This window comes from Dendrobates tinctorius, unplaced genomic scaffold (genome assembly GCF_039654945.1).
Source record: "Dendrobates tinctorius isolate UK_male_01 unplaced genomic scaffold, ASM3965494v1 ptg000036l, whole genome shotgun sequence".
Lineage (NCBI taxonomy): Eukaryota > Metazoa > Chordata > Amphibia > Anura > Dendrobatidae > Dendrobates > Dendrobates tinctorius.
This window is the reverse complement of record NW_027361704.1, coordinates 8,361,199-8,380,279: the sequence shown is the minus strand read 5'-3', so window position 1 is coordinate 8,380,279 and position 19,081 is coordinate 8,361,199. Positions and strand designations below refer to the sequence as shown.

Sequence of the window (19,081 nt, the reverse complement as noted above, 5' to 3'; positions counted from 1 at the left end):
CCTTCCTGGTGGCCTTCCGTAAAGTTTTCGACATGCCTCGTCCAGCTGCTCTTGAGATGTCTTCCCCTTCAAGCTTCCAGATACAGACCAGACAAGAGGAACCTGTGGATGAATCGTCTCAACCACCTATGACAGTCCAGCCATCACCTGTTCCACAGTCTGCCAATGCGGCCTCCCGTGCAAGATCCAAGAGGTCTAAAAAGAAGAAGCGGGCCAAGTTGCAGCCGGAATCTGGCCTCTGTCCTGTGAAGCCTGTACTCCAGAACCCTGGGCCAGTAGAAGAGGCTGTCCCTGGTGAGAGTACTCCCTCTCCATTAAACTCTTTAACTGTTTCTCTGCCTTCAGGGAGCTTTGGTGTATTTAAGTCGCCAGTCTTACAGAGTCAGTGTGTGGTCTCTGTCATACAGCTCCTGAAGCCGGCGTGGGCGTTGTCTCGAGGTGGCCGAGCCCTATTGGAGAACAGTCTAGTCCTGCAAGGACAACTACAGCTCCAGGTCGGAGCCTTGTATACGAAGAAGTTCGTCTTCCATTTGCTGTCTAGTATGCCCATGGGTCATTCTGAACCAGAGATCCTGATGCCCATTTATGTTTGGAGACCCAGCAAGGCACCACACTTGAAACAACCAAGTGACAAGAGGTGTCTGGTTCCCTTGTGTCGCATTCAGTCAGCAAAGTCGTCTTCTTTGCCTGGTTTGCTAGTCGCCGAGTCAAGGTGTGAGGATGCCTCTGAAGAGGGGGAGGTGGTCTCAGTCTCCTCACACATCCCCAGCGACTATACCAGTGTTCTGCTCCAAAGAGCACCCCTGCCTCTTGATTGTCTTCCCCAGGATAAAGGGCTGAAGATGGATCCAGAGTGTATGCCTTCAGCTCCCCTGTGGCCTAGGGGTGAAGGTCCCAAGACAGAGCTTCACTCATCTAACCAGGAGGATGTGGTCCAGTTTTTTCAGGGTAACAGGCTGAAGTGGCTCCCCGTATGTATGCCTCCAGCTTCCATTTGGCTGGTGGGTGAAGAGGTTGGAACAGTGACCCACGTATCTCCATTTCTCATCAACCAGGAGGAGGAGGTCCAATTTTTCTGGCATGTCGGGCTGAAGTCTGACTTAGTGAAGGTGTCTGCTGTTTCTTGCTGGCCGGCTGATGTAGGGGTCAAGTCTGAAGCTTCCAGGTCCCTGCTCTCTGTCAATCAGGAGGAAGAAGTCTTTGTACCCTCTGTGTTGGAAACTGACTCCCTTAGGCACCAAGAAACCGGGCAATCTGTGATTCCTGATGGCACACATACTCCACCCTACCTGAAGGATGTCGTGTCAACCTGGACTGTGTGTGGTCCCGTACTCCTTCTTCTGGTCATTCTGGCAGGCTTGAGGAAGAGGGGCCGTAAAGGGGGGGGTACTGTAACAATCCTGCTGGCATCACTGCATGGTCTCCCAGCTCCCGCACACATACTTACTTTCTGCTTCAAGCCATACTGTGAAATCTGTCTGTTGCCAGCCCTGAGCTCCATGTGCTATGCCTCTTGTTTTCCTGCTTGCTCTCCATGTTTCCTGACTGTGTGTATAGTGGGGCGGCGCCTGAACTCTCTGGTTCTTATGCAGTCTGTGTGCACCTGGGTAATCTGTCCCTGACCAATCACCTGGAGCCCTTGACTAGTTTCACCACTCCCACTGAAACATTGCCTGTGCAATGTCTAAACTCAGTTAGCTCCTTGCTGCTGAACTAGCCAGGCCCTGTTCTGTGTATCTCCTTCTCTGTAGGAATACTCTGTCTCGCTTCGTACCTTGTCCGCCTGCCAGGAGGCAGAATATCCTGGTCCTTGTATCTTTGTCCCTGTGTCTCTGTCTGAACTCAGTCTTACCTCTGTCTGTCAGTCTCCTTGTTTGTGGTTCCTTCTCTGCCGTGTCTTTCCTTGTGTCCTCCCTGTCGGTGCATCTGCACCCTCGCAGCTTTGCCTGTTCCGCACTCCTGCGGCTCTGCCTGCTCCGCACTCCTGCGGCTCTGCCTGCTCCGCACTCCTGCGGCTCTGCCTGCTCCGCACTCCTGCGGCTCTGCCTACCTGCACCTCCTGTGTGAACAGGTCCAGACCTGTTCCTTCATATTCCACGCCTGTTTGCATCCATACCTGCACCTCCTGTGTGAACAGGTCCAAACCTGTTCCTTCATATCCTGCACTTGCCTGCATCCATACCTGCACCTCCTGTGTGAACAGGTCCAAACCTGTTCCTTCATATTCTACTCCTGCCTGCCTGCCTGCATCCATACCTGCACCTCCTGTGTGAACAGGTCCAGACCTGTTCCTTCATATTCCACGCCTGTTTGCATCCATACTTGCACCTCCTGTGTGAACAGGTCCAAACCTGTTCCTTCATATTCTACTCCTGCCTGCCTGCATCCATACCTGCACCTGCTGTGTGAACAGGTCCCTACCTGTCCTGTGTCTCAAGCCGTGCCCGCCTGTTCTGTGTCTCAAGCCGTGCCCGCCTGTCCTGTGTCTCAAGCCGTGCCCGCCTGTCCTGTGTCTCAAGCCGTGCCCGCCTGTCCTGTGTCTCAAGCCGTGCCCGCCTGTCCTGTGTCTCAAGCCGTGCCCGCCTGTCCTGTGTCTCAAGCCACGCCTGCTTGCCCAGTGTCTCCAAGCCACGCCTGCTTGCCCTGTATCTGTCGTACCTTCTTGCCCTGTGTATCAGCCTGCTTGTCACTCGCACCTATCCAGGTGTCCTGTTCCCGAGTGGGATCAGCAGCCACAGCCAGACACCACCCTGGAGTGGCACCCGGCAGCTACCTGCCGCACAAGCCTGACCTCACCATCAGAGGCTCCAGTGAAGACCAAGGTAGCTGCCGTAGTTACGCCCCTTCCAGGGTAGTCTGGTTTGTGGCATAGTGGGGCCACAACCCCCCGGCTCGCGCCATTCAGCCAAGGCGCGAGCGTGACACTCTGTGACCCCGTAAAGCCAAATTTTGTTTAGCTAGGAATCTAATGATATCCAACAATCTTGAAAGTATCTCCCTCCACTTCTTCACATTATTTTCTACTTCTTCCTGTACTTTTTTATCAATTGTTACGCCACGTTGGAGTCTAATTTCCAACTCCTTCCATTTTGTGAAACATTCTACACGGGCCACACTAGATTCATGGTTGTATACTTTAGGATTAAGTTTCCACCATGTGTTGAATCCATTCACTTAATCAAAATTAGACTGACTTGTTTCTGCATCTGCAAATAGTCTGCAACAAAAGCAGTAAAGGGCTTTTTTGGAAGGAGAGTACAGCAACCATGACCTCAACATTTTTTCATTATTTGGCAGAGTTTTAAAAAAACAGTTGCGTTTAAGTTTTCTGTTTTGTCCTTTGATTGATACACCCTCACGAACCACTTCAGCAAAGTCTGAGTCTAGATACTGAACCACTGATGCATCTTGACGTACCAGTAAGATCCTTGTATCATTATTAATTTTACTTGGCTAAAGACCAACATCTTTTAAGTCAATAGCAGGAATATTTTGATCATCACACTCCTCATTGCTTCTTGAAGTTGAAGGAGCACTTGTGTCAATGTTTTGGTCATCACACTCCTCATTGGTTCTTAAAGTTGAAGGAGCACTTGTGTCAATGTTTTGGTCATCACACTCCTCATTGGTTCCTGAAGTTGAAGGAGCACTTGGGTCAATGTTTTGGTCATCACACTCCTCATTGGTTCCTGAAGTTGAAGGAGCACTTGGGTCAATGTTTTGGTCATCACACTCCTCATTGGTTCCTGAAGTTGAAGGAGCACTTGTGTCTAATGCTGTGAATTTAGGAATCTCATCAGCAACAGGAGTAGTGGTATCGTGGCTGAGCTATTTTAGTAGTGCACCTTCATTTTTTTTCAATTCTTCCTCCTTAGCCTTTTTCTTTTTTCTAAACATTGCACCACTTTCTTTTCTTCGCTTCATTTTATCTAAGCCTAACAAAATAACAAAAAAACAAAGTAAGGTCAGACCGGGGCCCGGGCAGTGCCAGTGCCCAGGCCACCAAGATGGCACTCCTGCAGCCGGCAAAAGAGCGGGACTGGTTGCAGACACTGACTCCAGCATTCCCAGAATGACGTCACTTTCTGCCTACATCTGGGTGCTGCTACACATAGTCCAGCCCTAGCCCTCCCACCAAATGACCTATCGGCCCGGCAGTGGAGTACTTGGTAAAGCCTGTACGCTGTAAAGGAGTTGGAGCCTGCCACTCGCATTTCTGAATGAATGCGCTGTGTCAGACCACGTCGTGGCTTTAGCCGCATCTGACACACGGCAAACCGGAAGTAACCCGGCTTGCCGTTTGCCGGAGCAGACAGGATAGAGACTGATCCTGTCTGCTGGGAATACCCCTTTAATCTCTGTGTACAGAAACCTATGCATTTTTTATAGTCTAAAACGTACACCAAAATAACAGCGTGAACACAGCCTTTGTGACTTTTCTATGTCCCTTGTACCTTTATAAATCCCTATAAAGAAATCTTTCAGAAAAGGACAATTACAGAATTTCAGAACTGTACAATACCAGAAAGTAATGGTCTGCTTCCTGCACGGTGCACCCCCTAAACACACACCAAGAATTACACAGCGCTGCTGGTTAGCCTTACAGATAGTAAGAGTAGAGTGAACATGTGGAGTATTCTCTTTTTTAGTCACTGTGTCACCCTCTGCATTATTTGCACACTTTTTACCTGCAACTCTAGAACTGACTAGTTAGGAAGAAGGAGCCGAACTGCCAACTGCCGCCCGCCTCACACACTCTGCCGTCACGTCGTTCGGACCGCCCACTTCCCCGCAAGCTCCTTCATACCGGCAGAGGGGAGCGGCGGGGGGCGGGGCCTGTCACAGGACGCTTACGAGCTGTCTGACCAGGTGCCGGATTGTAGTTGGAGCGTGAGTGCAGACCGCAGCGGATGGCTTCCTACATCTCCCCGCTAGGCGCCTTTGCTCCCGGGACTAACTTTAATTAAATAGAAAAAAAAAAGTTTGCTGCACCACCGGCGGCCCGCCCCCCCGCACCCCCCTTCCTATGCCGCTGACAGAATGTAGCGCTGCGTGGGAGCGCAGGGAAGGTAAGCACAAGTGTTTTGTTTTTTTTCTATGTATTGGATATATGGGGCCATATATACCAAGATGGGGCCCATTCTACTGTGAGGCACTATATGGGGCCATTATTCTGTAGGACACTATATGGGGCAAGTATACTGTGGGGCACTATATGGGACCTCTATTTTCTGTGGAGCAATATGTGAGGCCATTATACTGTGGAGCAGTATATGAGGCCATTATAATGTGGTGCACTAAATGGGGCCATTATACTGTAGTGCACTATATAGGGCCATTACACTGTGGTGCACTATATGATGACATTATACTGTGGTGCACTCTATGGGGCCATTATACTGTGGTTTACTATATGACATCATTATACTGTCGTGTTTCATATGGGGCAATTATACTGTGGTGCACTATATAGGGACACTACGCTGTGGTGCACTATGGGATGCCATTATACTGTTGTGCATTATAGCTGACCATTATACTGTGGTGCACTATATGATGCCATTATACTGTGGCGCAATATGAGGGACACATTATATTATACTATGAAGTACATTTTACTGTATGTTACTATTACTGTGCTGCATTATATGGGGTCATCATACTGTGGGGCACCATATGACGCCATTATACTGTGGTGTTATATATGGGGCCATTATACTGTGGTGCACTATATGATGCCATTATACTGTGGTGCACTTTATGGGGGTCACTATACTGCAGGGCACTATATGACACCATTATAGTGTGGTGTACTATATGTTGCCATTATATTTTGGACACTATATGACGCAATTATACTGTGGAGCACTATATGGAGCCATTATACTGTGGGATACACATTGTAATGTAGATCATCATACTGTGGTTCACTATATTGGGTCATTATACTGTGGAGCACTATGTGAGGCATTATACTGTGGTGCACTATGTGGGTCAATTATACTGTGGAGCACTATATGGGTCCATTATAGTGTGGTGTACTATATGGGGCCATTATACTGTGAGGAACTATATGATGCCTTTATACTGTGGTTTACTGTGTGAGTCCTTTAGGCTGGGTTCACACGTAGGGGAATTCCCGCGGAAGTTACCGCGAGAATTCCAAAATTCCATTCCACGGGAAAATCGCATTTTAAACTCCCGCGATTTTCCCCGAGGAAAAACTAGCGATTTGCAAGCGTAATTAGCTTGCAGAATGCTAGCGTTTTCCAAGCGATCTGTATCATCACTTGGAGAACTGATTGACAGGTTGGTCACACTCGTCAAACACAATGTTTGACAAGTGTGACCAACTTTTTACTTTTGAGGCTGCCTATGCAGCATCAGTAGTAAAAAGATCTAATGTTAAAAATAATTAAAAAAAATAAAAAATCGTGTTTTTCTTACCTTCCGACATCCCGCGCTGCGTCCGCAGGCCTCCGCGATGCTCCCGGCAGGTCCCGTTCCCAGTGATGCATTGCGGCAATGACCTTTGATGGCGTCGCGGTCTCGTGAGACGCAACGTCAGCAAAGGTCATGGCAATGCATTACTGGGAACGGGAGCTGCCGCGTGTATCGCTGAAGCCTGGGGACGCTGCGCGGGACGTCGGAAGGTGAATATAACCCTTTTTTATTTTGATTCTATTTTTACAGGGATATGGTACCCAGAGCCCGGAGGACAGTCTCCTCTCCTCCAGACCGTGGGTACCATCCACAAATGTTCTGCTTACTTTTCGCATGGTGGGCACAGCCACATGCGGAAAGTAAGCAGAACAATGCACTCCTATGTGGACGGAATCGCTGCGATTCCGCAAATTAATGAGCATACTGCGGATTTTTCGGCGATGCGATTCCGCCGCGGGAAAATCTGCAGCATTACGGAATCCCATAGGAATGCATGGGATGCAGTTTTTTTGCGTTTTCGCAACAAAATCGCGAAAAACTTGAACGTGTGAACGCAGCCTTATACTGTGATGCACTATGTGGGTCGATTATACTGTGGAGCACTATATGGGTCCATTATAGTGTGGTGTACTATATGGGGCCATGACACTGGAGCACTATGTGATGCCTTTAGGCTATGTGCACACATTGCGGATTCTGCTGCGGATCCGCAGTGTTTCTGGCCCTGCGGGTCCGCAACAGATTTAGCTGCGTTGTACAGTACTATTGTTTGCAATGGTAAACCGAAAAACGCTGTGCACATGCTGCGGATTTTTCCGCTCAGATTTGCTGCAGATTCAAATCCGCAGCATGTCAATTCTTTTTGTAGTTCTGCAGCATTTCTGCACCCATTGACTTCCATTGAGTCATGCAATTCCGCAGCAAAACCGCAGAGGGAAAAATATCTGCGGTTTGTGTTGCGGAATGGGGTGAGAAAACGCTGCAGAGGGAAGTGATGTCAGGCGGGAGGAAAAGGAAGTGTGTGTGCGGAGTGTAGTGTAGGGAAGAAGGAGTTGCCATCTTTTACCATCATGGAAGGCTATCGTCGCATGGGGATCGATGTGGGCCGTCTCATTGATTTGGTATTAATGCATGTATGTGTGTGCGTCAGTCTGTGTGCGTCAGCCTGTGTGCGTCAGTCCCCATGCGACGGTAGTCCCACAATTGTGCTCAGTCGCCGTATGGGACTGCTGCTCCCATCCGGCTATAGGATGGGAGAGTAGTCCCCGTCTCCGGCGACCGAGCACAATTGTAAAGTAAAAAAAACACAAAACACATAAAACATACAATATACATGCAATACATGTAACATACATGACATACAACATAGAATACATACTCACCACATACAGCAAATCTTGGTCCCCGAAGCCCTCGATCACCTAGGAAAAAAATGAAATAAAAAAGCACAAAAATACTCCCTATCCGAAGAAATCCAATAAACGAGTGTCCCGCGGCGATACTGTAGCAGGAGCGATGCTCCTGCACTGTATCGCAGAGTTTCCCGGAGTTCTGCAGCTCCGTGCACTTGCTTTAGGGTAGGGATTAGGGTAGGGATTGTGATTAGGGTAGGGACTGTGATTAAGGTAGGGATTAGGGTAGGGATTGTGATTAGGGTAGGGATTAGAGTAGGGATTGTGATTAGCGTAGGGATTGTGATTAAGGTAGGGATTAGGGTAGGGATTGTGATTAGGGTATGGATTAGAGTAGGGATTGTGACTAAGGTAGGGATTAGGGTAGGGATTGTGATTAGAGTAGGGATTAGGCTCTGGATTAGGGTTGGGGTTAGGGTTGGGTTTAGGGGTAGGGTTAGGGTTGGGATTATGATTAGGGTTGGGATTCTTTTTTTGGGTTGTTTGTGTTATGTTTTTCCCTGTGGTTGTGTTATGGGTTATATTAGATTTTTTTTGTTTTTTTTTACGGTTGTTGGATATAGTATCTAATGAGATTAAGCTATACATTGTAGGTATGTGATTTTGGACCGTTATTACCGTGACCACTGCTAGATAAAAGTTTTACGGCAGCTCTATCCTGAATGGGATTCTTTTCCCAATGCAACACAGTTGCAAATTGGTAATTATAATGTTCTTAAAACTCTTTCTATTATTTTGGATAAATATGATTAATTATTTTTGTTGTTTTTTTATCTTAGAGAAAGATGTAAAGCAAAGGTGGAAGTCTGAGAGGGACAGATTCCACAAATTTGTGTCAAGCTGTGCCAAAAGTGGCTCCTCTCCCACCCGGCAAACCTTCCCATTTTATGAAGAGCTTCAATTATTGATAACAGGCAGGACATTGCGGAGGTAAATACGTTTTATTTAAAAAAAAAAATTATAATTGCATCTATCCTCTATTTTTCAAGGTGGTATAGCACAATCGGCTGCGTATTGAGCGCTGCATACAACTGCAGCGTTCAATTTGTATTATCCAGATAGAACAGCATAGTGGAGGAGATGTGATGAAATTCCCTCTCCACTATGCGTACAAACATTGGAGGTGGCAGACCTTCATCCCCGGACATGTGGCACGTCTTTTGTCACCACAGCATGTCACTTGTCTTGCGTTTGCACTCTGTCTACGCAAGATTAGTAGCACAGTATACTGAGATCATGCGTTGGTTCTGCCTGTGTTTTAAACCTGCGTTATCACCATGTGTAAAAAAAAAAGGCAGCGCTTGCGGCTGAGCGTTCTTTTGGCTGCCTCAAAATCGTTGCTCCTATGAAGCATGTAAACATACCCTCATTTTTTTGGGGGGGTTTTCAAACAGCACTCAAGGGAACATTTTACTTCCGGCTGAGGATGAATCAGAAGAAGGATCAGGACCTTCAACTGGAGCAGCCGTGACATCTTCTTCAGATCTTGAAGTTGCTTCTGCTGGTGCCCCATTGTCAGCAGATGCTGGCGGTCCGGTGTCAGGAGAGACAACCCAAAAAAAAGCAAAAATAAAAAAACCGAGGATAAAACCATCAAAGCTGCAAATGAGACTCTAGCATTGATCAAAAAGTCGACGACCGAAGACGAGTTCGATTTTTTTGCCTTGCAAATTGCAAACAAGGCTCCCTCGCTGACACCGGATCGCCAGTCCATTTTCACAAGTCTTGTACAAATGTCGCTGACAGCTCTGCAGGATCCGACTCCAATTTTGCCATATGATGAAATTTTGATGGGTGTTTTCGGATTATTCCGTAAAAAAAAAACAAGGCCAACAACAAACCCAACATGAATATTAATCAAGTCGACCATACAGCAGTGAAATAATGGGACCCACACCAAATGCTAGTTACCCTACGAATGTTTCAACACCCTATGGCTATTACCCGCAGTACCATAATTTGAATTAAAAGTTACTTTTGTGGTTGACCTTTTTGTTGTTGGTCCCAAATGTTTCATATGTGCCTATCAGTTATATTTCAAATTGAAAAATGAATGACAATGTTTGTCATGAATAGTTTCTTGTTTCTATAATAAATAGTTTTTTTCAAATTTACTTTGTGTTCTTTCTAAAAATTATATTAAAGGGGCTATACAACGGCTAGATCCGGACTGTGTCATGGGTACATGAACACAGGACTATTGGGTAGAGGATATGTATGATGGTGTAAGGTCACGGAACTATGGGAAGTAGAAGAATCTTGAAACATTTTTTAAATAAACCACACATAGTAAAAAGAAAAAAATTATGACCATAAAATTAACAATCCAAATATTTTTTATTGCATAATGATAAAATAAATATTGCTTGACGGGTCCTTTGGTGCCACTCAATCTTCTTCTTTCATCTTTCACTGCTCTTCAGGCTGCCCAACACCAGCACAGGAGTATTGCCAGTGCACGGCACCTTCTGGACTCATAAAATAGTCAGTAAAGGTTTCTCGCATAAACACACCCGAGTTAGATGACCTTCCCACACCAACGTTGTGCACATGTTGTGGAGTGTCCTGCGGATTACATTGTGGCTGCTGGTACTCCACATCTACCTCGGAGCTGTACTCACGAGCGTAGTTGTGGAGTACACAGCATGCCTTAATCACAGTGTCAATGGTTTCTGGATCCAACTGGATGGCAGTGTGAAAGATCCTCCACTGACTAGTCATGATCCCGAAGGTGCATTCCACATATCTGCGTGCACGACTCAGCCGATAATTAAAAATCCTCCGCCGAGCATTCAGTCCCCTTTGTGGGTATGGGCGCAGCAGAGTTGTCATTAAGGGAAACATCTCATCCGATACCATTACAAAGGGCACTTGATGCGTGGAACCCGGCAAAGGTCTTGGGTCTGGAAGCGTTCTGCAATCTCGAAGAAATTGCTGACCAATATGTGATGTTCGCAACACCCGAGAGTCCCCAGTATTGCCATAGGCACCAACCTCAATGGCAACAAATTTGTAATGTGCATCAGCCACCGCCATCAGGACCACAGAAAAATACTTCTTATAATTAAAGACGCGTGATCCTGATCGTGGTGGCTGCTGAACCCTTACATGTTTATCATCAACTGCACCTATGCAGTTTGGGAAATTGGGTTTCAGTCTGTGACCTGCAGTCAAGTCTCCTCGGTTGGGGAAGGCATCACCATGGGCTGCAAATTCTGTCAGATGACGGCACATGTGCACCTCACAATTTTAGAAATGGTTGATTTACCAACTCTAAATTGGAGGTGCAGGGATGTGTAGCTCTCTCCTGTGGCCAAAAATCTGCAAAGAAAAAAAAATATTTAGAAATGACACAAAAAATTGTAAGGGAACCTGTCAGCAGTTATGGCCGCTATAAGATGCGTAAACAGCCTTTCAGGTCATCTCTGAAGCATTCTATGGTGTCGCTAACACCCCGGTCTGACTTGAAAGCTGTAAATAAACACAATATTAGCAAAAAATGCGTGGGGCGTTCACGTCAGATGGGAGTTTAAGGTACGTGTACGGCCACTCCAATGTTTTCACACCGCCACCGCCCTCCTGCTTGCTTCAACGCTCTACTGCTCAGCCGTAGTTATCTGGCCTGTTGAGGGCAGAACAAATTCCTCCAGTGATCAAGCGCCAGGAAAGCTCTGCAAGGCCCAGCACATGCACACCTCTGGACTTTGGTATATACTCATCAGAAAAGAAAAGTACGCCTGCGCAGTACAGCAAGGAAGCAAGCAGGAGAGTGGTAGCGCATTAACCGGGGGCTTAATTATAGAATGCTGTATATAAGCCCTGAAAGACAGTGGCGGCATCTTATAGCAGCAACAAATGATCTGGATATTTGTGGTACCGTAAAAGACTGTACCAAACATATCCATGTCAATGTGTGAGTGTGTGCGCGGCACATATATGGCAACCGTGTGCCGCCCATGTGCTGCATCATTACCACACTGATGGCTGGCAGGGAACAAGCGCTATAGAAAGTCCAGTTCCAAGGTGGCAGGTGCTGAAGACAAATCCCATTCTTCCCTGATGGCTGTGAAATCCTGCAGAGCATGGGTGAATGATGCCAGAGTTTTTATCACCTGCCGCTAGGGAACAGCGCTTCCTGTAGCGCTTATTCAACAGTGCAATGCAAGTCACACAGAGGACATCAATGTATGTTCTCCGTGTGCACATGTGCATGACACTTTGTGGCCCGTGCAACTGCTAAAAATCTGACATGGAAGCGTGTTTTTACCACTGACACATGGTCCACAAAAACACCATGACATGTACATAGACCCATTAATTTGAGTGGGTCTACCTGTGTCAGTGTCTCCGGTACATGTGAAAACTTTCATCACACGTACCGGATACACTGATGTGTGAAAGGGGCGTAATGACATACAAACAGAAAATTAGTTACTTACCGCAAGGTGATGAGCCGCCTTTCCTCAGCAGTAATCGCCTTCCTCATGACCGTATTGGCCAATGTAAGATGGGGACACAAGATTTGTAGCAGATTATCAAAGGCGGTGATTGGAAGCAGGCAGAACGACACAAACTTTTCCGGATATCTGCAAAGCAGACATAAAAAAATGGTTAGCTAATGATTAGATATTTTAAGACACATTTTAAGTTGTAAAGTATCTTGAGATATTTGGCCACTTACCTCCTCAAATCGTTATAAAGAACGTAAAAATGCCCTTTGTCTGTTGTCTCCACTAAGAGTGGGTGCACCCACAATTTACGGCCTCGCATTCTCCTTCTGTGCTGCTGCTGTGCCTAAAATAAAAATATAGTTTTAGTACACAACACACTCAAAAAACAAAGACATGTCAAGAATTTTCGGAATCCCAACCCTCATCCCAAAAATATTCCTAATCCAAACCATGATAGAAAGGCTAATTCCAACAATAACCCCAATCCCAAATCTATTCCTAATCCAAACACTAATCACAACCATAACCCTAATCCCATACCCAATCCCTAATCCCATACCCAATCCCAAGTCTATTCATAATCCAAACGCTAATCACAAACCTAACCCAATCACAACCCTAATCCAAATCCCAACCATAACCCTATTCACAACCATAACCCTAATCCCAACCATAACCCTAATCCCATACCCAATCCCAAGTCTATTCCTAATCCAAACACTAATCACAACCCTATTCCGAATCCCAACTATAACCCTATTCACAACCATAACCTTAATCCCATCCATAACCCTAATCCAAACCATGACCCCAATCCCCACCATAATCACGTTACTAACCCTAATCCCAAAAAATCTCAACCCTAACCTAATCCAACTCTAATCTACTTTATCATACCTGCTCTCTGTTCTGCATCAGGATTTGCAGCAAACACCCCAGCATGAGAATTCAGAATGGCCTGCGGACCGATAGGTACTGCGCGCTATACTCTTCAGCCCACTGGGCACTCTGCTGCTCATTTCTGGCACTGATCATTGTTGCTTTGGTAAAAGCAAAATGGATAATGGAAAATGAGGGGTTGGACAAGGAAATTACATCTTTTTTTTTCTTGAGTCTAGTTTGTCAAAGTTTATTTATCTGTTGCTGTGAGAAAACCGCTGACAATTCCGCAGGAAAACCGCACTAAAAAACCGCAGCAAAACACTCCACAACATGTGCACATAGCCTTATACTGTTGTGCACTGTGCGAGGCCTTTATATTGTGGTGTGCTATATGGGGCCATTATACTGTGGTGCACTATGTGAGTAACTATATGGGGCCATTATACAGAGGGCTTGGCGACTCCGATGAGCGGTGTACTTACTGGCGTCACCTCTGTTCAGAGCTGCTGGATCTCGCAGAGCGCAGCGGACTCAGACTGGCTGCTGCTACAGCCTATGGTGCTTAGTTCCCTGAACGAATCTCCATAGCCTTTGGACTTCAGATTCGGGGATTGTTGTGGGAACGCCATGGCTAGATCAGTTCTGCATGGGAACTTTTTGTTCTAATTGGTGAACCAGGGACAATGTCTTGTCATTATTCATCTTGTTTTTTTCAGGTTTCCATTTGTGGACTATGGCAGACATGCATGTTTTTTTTTTTAAATAAATTAGTGAACCAGGAAACATGGCGCGGAGTGTTTTTTAAATAAAATTTATTTTTATTTCATTATTGGGTTAGTAATGGGGGTGTCTGATAGCTGCATTTCCATTACTAACCCCTGGGTGATTTTTGACAATTCACAGCTGTCATCAGCTCCCAATAGCATTACCCCGATTGCCACCGCACCAGGGCCATCTGGAAGAGTGAAGGCAAAGTACCAGAATTGGCGCATCTAATGTGATTTGCCAATTCTGGAATATCTGTGAGCTACTACAGACCCATGTATATAATCCCCATCCTGCATGATACGCTCCAGACCAGTGTACCTAATCCCAATCCTACATGATCCTCCCCAGACCTGTATGTCTATTCCCCATTCTACGCGATACGCCCTATACCTGTGTGTCAAATCCTCATCCTACTTGATACATCCCAGACCCGTGTATCTAATCCCGATCCTGCATGATACGCCCCAGACCTATGTATCTAATCCCATCATTGGTATGGGTGATACGTCCCAGACTCGTTTATCTAATCCCATTATGCGCGATATGTCCCAGACCAGTGTATCTGATCCCATCAAGGGTATAGGTGATATGTCCCAGACCCGTGTATGCAATCACATCATGGACATGTTTGATATGCCCCAGACTCGTGTATCTAATCCCATCATGGGCATGCTTGATACCACACAGACCCGTGTGTCTAATCCCTATCCTATGTGATATACCCAGACCCGTGTAGCTAATCCCCATCTTGCATGGTTCGCCCCAAACCAATGTATCTAATCCCATCATTGGCATGGGTGATACGTCCCAGACCCGTGTATCTAATTCCATCATGTGAGATATGTCCCAGACCAGTGTATCTGATCCCATCAAGGGTATGGGTGATACAGTGGAGCAAAAAAGTATTTAGTCAGTCAGCAATAGTGCAAGTTCCACCACTTAAAAAGATGAGAGGCGTCTGTAATTTACATCATAGGTAGACCTCAACTATGGGAGACAAACTGAGAAAAAAAAATCCAGAAAATCACATTGTCTGTTTTTTTTTCATTTTATTTGCATATTATGGTGGAAAATAAGTATTTGGTCAGAAACAAAATTTCATCTCAATACTTTGTGATATATCCTTTGTTGGCAATGACAGAGGTCAAACGTTTTCTGTAAGTCTTCACAAGGTTGCCACACACTGTTGTTGGTATGTTGGCCCATTCCTCCATGCAGATCTCCTCTAGAGCAGTGATGTTTTTGGCTTTTCGCTTGGCAACACGGACTTTCAACTCCCTCCAAAGGTTTTCTATAGGGTTGAGATCTGGAGACTGGCTAGGCCACTCCAGGACCTTGAAATGCTTCTTACGAAGCCACTCCTTCGTTGCCCTGGCGGTGTGCTTTGGATCATTGTCATGTTGAAAGACCCAGCCACGTTTCATATTCAATGCCCTTGCTGATGGAAGGAGGTTTGCACTCAAAATCTCACGATACATGGCCCCATTCATTCTTTCATGTACCCGGATCAGTCGTCCTGGCCCCTTTGCAGAGAAACAGCCCCAAAGCATGATGTTTCCACCACCATGCTTTACAGTAGGTATGGTGTTTGATGGATGCAACTCAGTATTCTTTTTCCTCCAAACACGACAAGTTGTGTTTCTACCAAACAGTTCCAGTTTGGTTTCATCAGACCATAGGACATTCTCCCAAAACTCCTCTGGATCATCCAAATGCTCTCTAGCAAACTTCAGACGGGCCCGGACATGTACAGGCTTAAGCAGTGGGACACGTCTGGCACTGCAGGATCTGAGTCCATGGTGGTGTAGTGTGTTACTTATGGTAGGCCTTGTTACATTGGTCCCAGCTCTCTGCAGTTCATTCACTAGGTCCCCCCGCGTGGTTCTGGGATTTTTGCTCACCGTTCTTGTGATCATTCTGACCCCACGGGGTGGGATTTTGCGTGGAGCACCAGATCGAGGGAGATTATCAGTGGTCTTGTATGTCTTCCATTTTCTAATTATTGCTCCCACAGTTGATTTCTTCACTCAAGCTGGTTGGCTATTGCAGATTCAGTCTTCCCAGCCTGGTGCAGGGCTACAATTTTGTTTCTGGTGTCCTTTGACAGCTCTTTGGTCTTCACCATAGTGGAGTTTGGAGTCAGACTGTTTGAGGGTGTGCACAGGTGTCTTTTTATACTGATAACAAGTTTAAACAGGTGCCATTACTACAGGTAATGAGTGGAGGAAAGAGGAGACTCTTAAAGAAGAAGTTACAATTCTGTGAGAGACAGAAATCTTGATTGCTTGTTTCTGACCAAATACTTATTTTCCACCATAATATGCAAATAAAATGAAAAAAAAACAGACAATGTGATTTTCTGGATTTTTTTTTCTCAGTTTGTCTCCCATAGTTGAGGTCTACCTATGATGTAAATTACAGACGCCTCTCATCTTTTTAAGTGGTGGAACTTGCACTATTGCTGACTGACTAAATACTTTTTTGCCCCACTGTATGTCCCAGAAATGTGTATGCAGTCACATCATGGACATGTTTGATATGCCCCAGACTCGTGTATCTAATCCCATCATGGGCATGCGTGATACCACACAGACCCGTGTGTCTAATCCAATCATTAGTATGCATGATCCGCCCCAGACCCATGTATCTAATCCCCATTCTGCGTGAATCGCCACAGACCGTGTCTAATCCCTATCCTACGTGATATACCCCAGACCCGTGTATCTAATCCCCATCTTGCATGAGTCTCCCTAAACCAATGTATCTAATCTCATCATTGACATGGATGATACACCCCAGACCCGTGCATCTTATCCCATCATGGACATGTGTGAAATGCCCCAGACCCGTATATCTAATCCCATCATGGACATGCGTGATACGCCCCAGACCGGTATATCTAATCCCATCATGGGCATAGGTGATACGACCCCGACCCGTGTATCTAATCCCATCATTTGCATGGATGATACGCCCCAGACCAGTGTATCTAATCCCATCTTGCGTGATACACCCCAGACCAGTGTATCTAATCCCATCTTGCGTGATACACCCCAGACCAGTGTATCTAATCCCATCATGTGATACAATACACGAAACCCTGTATACGTGGTGTTCAACACACTGGAATTAATCACAGTACGTGATGCACTCCACATATCTAACCCCAGCTTATGATACAGCGAGCATCACTAACTGTGTCCAAGCATGCTCTATGGCTAAGGTTAGCACCAGAAACAGGTCAGAAGTTTCTGTACAGTGGACACATATGGACTTTTAACCCCTTAGTGACCACCAATACGTCTTTTTACCGACCTCACGTATCAGACAATAGCATCCCCCGACTGGTGAAAATGCGTCAGCTGTCGACTGTACACTATAGCTGACACCTTGCTGTATCAGCCTTGATTGGTGTTGGTGCCAACCATGGCTTTTTAACCCCATAGATGCTGCTGTCAATAGTGACTACAGCATTTAAATGGTTAACAAAGTGTAGGGGCTCCCTCTTTAACCCTATTGGCATCCCAAGATCATGATTGAGTGATCCTGATGTTTACCATGGCAATTCACAGCCATATATTGGCCTCAGAGTCTGCCAGCTATATAGAGGCCTGTTCAGAAGTTAGCAATATTTAAGTGGTAAAAATAACATTTTTCCTTCCTGTCATGCCACTTTCTATTCATTCCTGAAAAGCACCTGAAGGGTTAATAAACTTACCTGACAGCAATTTTGAATACCTTGAGGGGTGCTGTTTCTAAAATGGTATCACTTTTGGGAATTTATCGAGATATAGGTCCACCAAAGTCAGTATCTCAGCGATGTGCGCCGGGTCTATGCACGGCTGAGATCATTGAGTTAGCCGGCGAGGCCTGAAGTCTAGTGTGCCGGAAAATGAGGCCGCCTGGGTCTGTGCACATGTGGGACGCAGGAGGAGATCTGATGCGCCGGGGACGTCAGCAGCCATCCGGGTCTGCGCGTGTGCAGGGCTAAGGGATCCCCTGTACACTGCTCCAGATTTAAAACTTCAAGAGGCGGGGGTCACCTGATATTTAAAGGGAAGTGCCCAGGAAGATGGTGGCATTTCTTGCAGCTTTCAGACATGGATGAGCCACAGCAGCAACGTCGCCAGGCCCAACCACAACAGCAGCAACCGCCACCACTACCACCATCTTTTTTGCTGCAATCAACACAGGAGCCCTTTCAGCGCAAGCAGCACTGTCGTGAAGAGCGCAATGGCAGTTGTACAGGCAGCAGGACCAGCCTGAAGAGTAAGACAGATCATGAGCTCACTGCCAGTACCGTCTCCGGTACTATAGATTGATCAGCTGGATGGTGAGTGATCTATGTGAATGTATACGATACTAAAAACAGCACCCTTTCGCTCTGTTTTCCTTGATAGGGAAGTCCGCTGAAGTGCAGTACGAAGCAAAATAATAGGGAGTGCACCCTGTGCAATGGGGATTTACCCATCTCTTATAATAAGAGACTCTGCCCTGGGTGTATACAGCAGACAATCTCAGAGGAGACACAAGGGTTTGAACATCATTACATTGGAGGTCCAGGAGTCCTTAACCCCTTACTGCCATGTGACGTACTATCCCGTCCATGTGCCCTGGGACTTAATTCCCAGGGACGGGATAGTACGTCACAGCGATCAGCGTCGCCCACATGGTGAGCGCCGCTAATCGCGGCCGGGTGTCAGCTGATTATCACAGCTGACACCCGGCACAATGTGTCTAACCCCTTGCACACAGCGATCAAACACGATCACGGTGTACCGGGGGTTAATGGGAAGCATTGGCTGGGAGGGGGCTCCCTCCTTGCTTCCCTGAGCCCCCCACAGCAGCGTAATGTGCAGCGCTGCTGCGGGGGTCTCCTTCCCTGCAGGTCGCCGAATCCAAGATGGCGACAGGGACCTTCGGGGGCCTGCAGGGAGCTGGCATCCTCAGTGCCTGCAAAGCGCAGGCAAGAGGAAGTCTTCTTTAATGCCTGTGACTGATCTGTGATGTGACAGATCAGTGATCTGTCACAGGACAGTGATGTCACCCCTGGGACAACCTAATAAAGTAAAAAAAAAGTGTAAAAATAATTTTCAAAAAATCGCTAAATAAATTAAAAAAAAA

General features: G+C 46.4%; 1 long non-coding RNA gene across 1 annotated transcript in view; it reads left to right on the top strand.

Annotated features, from left to right (window-relative positions):
- The first annotated feature begins 8,331 nt into the window (after positions 1-8,331).
- The window catches only part of LOC141087949 (uncharacterized), a 30,814-nt gene continuing 20,064 nt past the window's right edge, over positions 8,332-19,081 (top strand). Inside the window, exon 1 of the long non-coding RNA XR_012231771.1 lies at positions 8,332-8,786. This is a non-coding gene — a long non-coding RNA (uncharacterized lncRNA). The remainder of the gene's footprint in view (positions 8,787-19,081) is intronic.